Consider the following 6171-nt stretch of genomic DNA (forward strand, 5'->3'; position numbering starts at 1 on the left):
GTAGCACCTGGCAGTGCAGAATTGCCAGGGACTCCTGCTCCTGAACCACTGAAGACAGTGGTACTTGGTTATAACAAGTGCACTCCTAGAAGAGGCACTGGAGAGCCTTGAATCTACTTTCACAGACTCTTGCAAGACAAGCGTCAACAAGCACGGCATGGATACAGACAAGATCAATGAGACATGAACTAAGGAAAATATTGCAGTTACAGGGTGTCTTGCAGGACTCAAGGTTGCAGGAGAAGACATAGAATGCAACTTCCCTCAGAGGTACTCAGGTTCTGAGAAGCTGAAAGACAGAAACTGGAAGACACAATTTCATCAGCTTTTCTGCACAACTACACCACACAAGAAATCAGTTGCAGCTCCTATTTAAGGGGTGGAAACCGCAAATCACATGTTGGGAGCACTGAAGGTGCCTGGTTTTAGAAGCAACCAGCCACCTGAAGCAGGATGGAGAATGCATGAGAGGGTTCCAAGCACCAACAAAGAACAGCAAATGTGCTCACATTCAGAAATGAACTTGTTGGATTTAGTTAACTCATTCTCAGGGGTTGATGGCAGTTTCTCCATTAACTTGAATCCCTTGGGGAGTCCTGCTTTCCAGTTTTCTTGAATTCAGAGTGATTTGAAGGAAAAGACTTATCTGCACCAGTCAAATAAAGGCAAGAAGTCTAGAAAGGAATACTGACAAAGTGAAATGCAGAAACGCAGAGGAAGTGCTACCAGCTGTGACAATACAGGAAGAGAGAATTAATCCTACCAGAAGTGGGATTCTACCTGGGCAGAATTAAGGAAGACTACAAAGCCCTGGGGGTGCAAGTGGAAAATATTGGTGCCCAAGTTATCTTATCCTCCATTTTACCAGTTAGAGGAAAGGGAGCAGCCAGAAACAGACGTATAATGGAAATCAACTCTTGGCTTCATGGCTGGTGCTGTCATGAGGGTTTTGGCTTTTATGACAATGGGACACTCTTTGACAGCTATAACCTCTTAGGGAGGGGTGGAATCCACCTGTCTAAAAGAGGCAAGGGAATCTTTGGCAGCAGGCTGGCCAACTTGGTGAGGTGGGCTTTAAACTGAAGAACTCGGAGGGTGGGGTCCAGAGTGGCAATGCTCATGCCATCGCTTCCAATGGAGGAATAAGCCAGGCCAATCAGAACAGTGAGAAATATTCCTTAGCTGCCTCCCAAGATGGGAATCAGAAGGCCAACCACCTCAAGGGTATGTCTAGATATGGTGGATCCTCTTGCATGTCTCCTGGGCAACCTGCATACTTGACTACCTCTCTGAAATGCCTGTACACCAACACCTGCAGCATGGGGAATAAACAGGAAGAATGAGAGATCTATGTGCAGTCGCAGGGCCATGATCTCATTGCAATTACAGAGACATGGTGGGATAGCTGACATGACTGGGATGCTGTCGTGGATGGGTATGTACTTTTTAGGAAGGACAGGCCAGCAAGGCAAGGAGGTGGAGTGGCCCTTTATGTCAGAGAGCAACTGGAATGTATCAAGCTCTGCCTAGGGGTGGATGAAGAACGAGTTGAGAGCTTATGGGTAAGAATTAAGGGGCAGGCTAATACAGATGACACTGTTGTAGGGGTTAGTACAGGCCATCTGACCAGGAAGAGGAAGTAGATGAGGCCTTCTACAGACAGCTGGAAGTAGCCTCACAATCACAGTTCCCGTTTCTCATAGGGGACTTCAATCACCCCGATACCTGCTGGAAAGACAACACAGCTAGGCTCCCACAGTCCAGGAGGTTCCTGCAGAGCGTTGACGATAACTTTTTGACACAGGTGGTGGAGGAGCCAATGTGGAGAGGTGCGCCTCTAGACCTTGTGCTAACAAATAAAGAAGGTCTGGTTGGGGATGTGAAGGTTGGGGGCAGCCTTGCCTGCAATGACCGTGAGATGGTGGAGTTCAGGATCCTGCGTGGAGGAAGCAGGGCAATAAGTAGGATTACAACCCTGGACTTCAGGAGAGCTAACTTTGGCCTCTTCAAGGACCTACTTGGGGTTATCCCATGGGTTAGGGCTCTACAAGGTAGGGCGGTCCGAGAGAGCTGGTTAATGTTCAAGCATCACTTCCTTCAAGGTCAAGATCGGTGTGTCCCTATGAGTAAGAAATCAAGCAAAGGGGGCAGGACACCTTCATGGATGAGCAAGGAGCTTTTGGCAAAACTTAAATGGAAGAAGGAAGTTTATGGAATGTGGAAAAAGGGACAGACCACTTGGGAGGAATATAGGAAGGTTGTCAGACTATGCAGGGATGTGACAAGGAAGGCTAAGGACCACTTGGAATCAAGTCTGACAAGGGGCATCAAAGACAACAAGAAGGCCTTCTTCAAGTACATCAGCAGCAAAAGGAAGACTAGGGAAAACGTGGGCCTGCTGCAGAATGAGGAGGGTGCCCTGGTGATGGAGGATATAGAGAAGGCGGAGCTACTGAATGCCACCTTTGCTTCAGTCTTTACTGCTAAGGCCAGCCCTCAGGAATCTCAGGCCCTGGAGGTAAGAGAGAAAGTCTGGAGAAAGGAAGACTTTCCCTTGATCAAGGAGGATCAAGTCAGAGATCATTTAGGCAAACTGGACACCCACAAATCTATGGGCCCCGATGGGATGCACCCACGAGTGCTGAGGGAGCTGGCAGATGTTATTGCTAAGCCACGCTCCATCATCTTTGAAAGGTCATGGAGAACAGGAAAGGTGCCTGAGGACTGAAGGAAAGCCAATGTTACTCCAGTCTTCAAAAAGGGCAAGAAGGAGGACCCAGGAAACTATAGGATGGTCAGCCTCACCTCCATCCCTGGAAAGGTGATGGAACAGCTTGTTCTGGATGCCATCTCTAAGCATGTGTAGGAAAAGGAGGTTATCAGGACTAGTCAACATGGATCCACCAAGGGGAAACCATGCTTGACCAATCTGATGGCCTTCTATGATGACATGACTGGCTGGGTAGATGAGGGGAGAGCAGTGGATGTTGTCTACCTTGACTTCAGGAAGGCTTTTGATACTGTCTCCCATAACATCCCCATAGGAAAGCTCAGGAAGTGTGGGTTAGAAGAGTGGACAGCGAGGTGGATTGAGAACTGGCTGAATGGCAGAGCTCAGTGGCGCAGAGGCTAGCTGGAGGCCTGTAGCTAGCGGTGTTCCCCAAGGGTCAGTACTGGGTCCAGTCTTCTTCGACTTATTCATCAGCGACCTAGATGAAGAGACAGAGTGTACCCTCAGCAAGTTTGCTGATGATACAAAACTGGGAGGAGTGGCCGATACACCAGAAGGCTGTGCTGCCATTCAGCGAGATCTGGACAGGCTGGAGAGTCGGGCAGAGAGGAACCTTATGAAGTTCAACAAAGGCAAGTGTAGGGTCCTACACCTAGGGAGGAATAACCTCATGCACCAGTACAGGTTGGGGGTTGACCTGCTGGAAAGCAGCTCTGCAGAGAAGGACCTGGGAGTCCTGGTGGACAACAAGTTCACCATGAGCCAACAATGTGCCCTTGTGGCCAGGAAGGCCAATGGTATCCTGGGGTGCATTGGGAACAGTGTGTCCAGCAGGTCAAGGGAGGTTATCCTCCCCTTCTACTCTGCCCTAGTGAGGCCACATCTGGAGTACTGTGTCCAGTTCTGGGCCCCCCAGTTCAAGAAAGACAAGGAACTACTGGAGAGAGTCCAGCACAGGGCTACAAAGATGATCAGAGGACTGGAGCATCTCTTTTATGAGGAAAGGCTGAGAAAGCTGGGTCTGTTTAGCCTGGAGAAGAGAAGACTGAAAGGGGATCTTATCAATGCTTACAAATACCTTAGGGGCCAGTGTCAAGAGGATGGGGCCAGAGTCTTTTCAGAGATGCCCAGCAGCAGGACAAGGGGCAATGGGCACAAACCGAAACATGAAAAGTTCCATCTGAATATGAGGAAAAACTTCTTTACTTTGAGGGTGACAGAGCACTGGAACAGGCTGCCCAGGGAGGTTTGGAGTCTCCTCTGGAGATATTCAAAACCCGCCTGGATGCGCCCTGTGCAACGTGCTCTAGGTGAACCTGTTTTAGCAGGGGATTGGACTAGATGATCTCCAGAGGTCCCTTCCAACCCCAAGAATTCTGTTATTCTGTGATTCTGAAGTTCTTCCCAATGTGCCTGTTTGCTTTGCACCTTCAAGGACTGAAGACCAGCTCCACAGTCCTGAGCCCCAGCAGTATGTATGAGAGTGCAGCTAACAGAGGCAGCCAGCAGGCTTAGCAGTTTGTGCAGCAGTTTCCAAGCTTTGTTTTCAGCAGCAAAGTACAAGCAATCTAGGAGGTTTCTGGACTGCCTTGATGATAACTTCCTGACACCAGTTATGAAGGACTTGATGAGGAGATATGCTTTTCTGGATCTCACAATAACAAATGAGGAAGAATTGGTTTGGGATGTAAAGGCTGGGTACAGACTTGGCTGCAGTGACTATGAGATGTTGGAGTTCAGGATCTTGTGAGGAGGGAGCAGAGCAAAACCCAGGATCACAACCAGAGACTTCAGGAGAGCAGACACTGGCCGATTTGAGGATTTGCTTGGAAGGCTCCTATGGGAAGTCTCCCGCTTACCTGATGTGCTTCTGTATTGATCACCACCATGTGGAAGCCTAACCCTGTGCTGGTGTCCTTGCTTTCATTCCAGGACATCTGTTCAGCCAATATGTAGTAGCAGCATTTTTGAAAGCATCTCCAGCCCATCATGCAGCACATCTAGCCTTGCACTGGGTAGCGATAGCAGGCCACAGAGTGAACGCTACCAAGAAGAGAGAGAGGGAATATAGCCTGTTTTCTGGAGAGTCACCCAAGGCATAAGGACAACACTGGATTGTTCTCTGTAGGTTATCACCCAGGCAGCTGACCATACCACTAACCACGTGTCCAAATAAGCTACAGGAAAAAGCCAATCTCATTGCAAAGTCAGTGTCTTTGACAGGCTGCAGTAATTGAGACAAGCTTCCTATGCCTTGAAAAGGCAAATGGAGCATCTTTTGGAGCATCTTTCATATGAGCAGAGGCTGAGACAGTTAGAACTGTTCAGCCTGGAGAAGAGAAGGTTGGTGCTCACCAACTGCCTGACCGTATCCCTTCCACTCAATATTCCCACTCAGTAGAGTGAAAGCTGCAGGCTCCAGCATTCATACCCGTTGCAAAAATCCTCTTTGTTCTTGTCAGGTCACTGCTGATCTCTCAGTTTTACTCAGGATGAGGTTTCCTCCATTAGACAGTTGAGATGCTGCAGCTTCAGAAATTTGAAGACAATGGCTCTCATTCATGTGGAAGACTCTTCCAGCTCTGGTGTACTTCTGCCTTCCGGTGGATTACAATACATGCTTCATCATTCACATTAGTCAGTTTCCATAGCATCCAGAACTGGAGACATGTTACCTTCCAGCGTGGCCTTGTCAAGCATTGCAGGGAAAGGTCAGGTCCAGGGCTCAGAGTAATACGGAGATGGACTCTTCCAGATGCTGATTCATCCAGAAACCCCTGGATGAATAACCCCTATCCTCCTACTTCTCTAATCCCACTGGCATCAGTCCTACATGGAAACCTGTCTTCTTCCTACAGCCAAGACAAGAGAGACATGTTCAGACCTGGCAGGCAGTGCTGCTCACCACAGGTCACCCCAGGCTCTCCACACCCAGCAGAGGGAACTGCTGGTCAGCTCTGTCATTCAAGGGTTTTAACACCTTCAGCTAGCTTTACCACTGTAGGCTTAACCTTCCCTCTCTTGGTTTGGCTCTTTTCTGGAGGAGGAAAGAAAGGAAATCTGCTCTTTGTTATTCTTGTGTGCTAAGAATTATCGCAGACTGAGGGTTAAAGGGGAGTCCTGAGCAGCAAAAGCCAGAAACTAGTGGGAACATTGCTAAAGGCTCCAGACAAGGAGGTCCCCTCCAGGCAGACCTGAGCCCAGGACCCCAGGATGGGGTTGAGAAGAGCTGTGCCACTATAGAGGATACTTTCTAGCTCGCAGATGAAGAGGCCCTCACTTGCAGGGCCAGGAGGAGGTACTGTCTCATGTCACCCTTCTTGAAATAACAGTGCAAAAGGCCAGGCAGGACCTGGGTCTATGAGAGCTCATCTTCTGCATGCTTCAGGAAGAAAGCCTCACCCCAGGACTCCTGTGCAGGAAGAACTCTCAAGGAAGGT

This window comes from Nyctibius grandis, chromosome 5 (genome assembly GCF_013368605.1).
Source record: "Nyctibius grandis isolate bNycGra1 chromosome 5, bNycGra1.pri, whole genome shotgun sequence".
Taxonomy (NCBI): domain Eukaryota; kingdom Metazoa; phylum Chordata; class Aves; order Nyctibiiformes; family Nyctibiidae; genus Nyctibius; species Nyctibius grandis.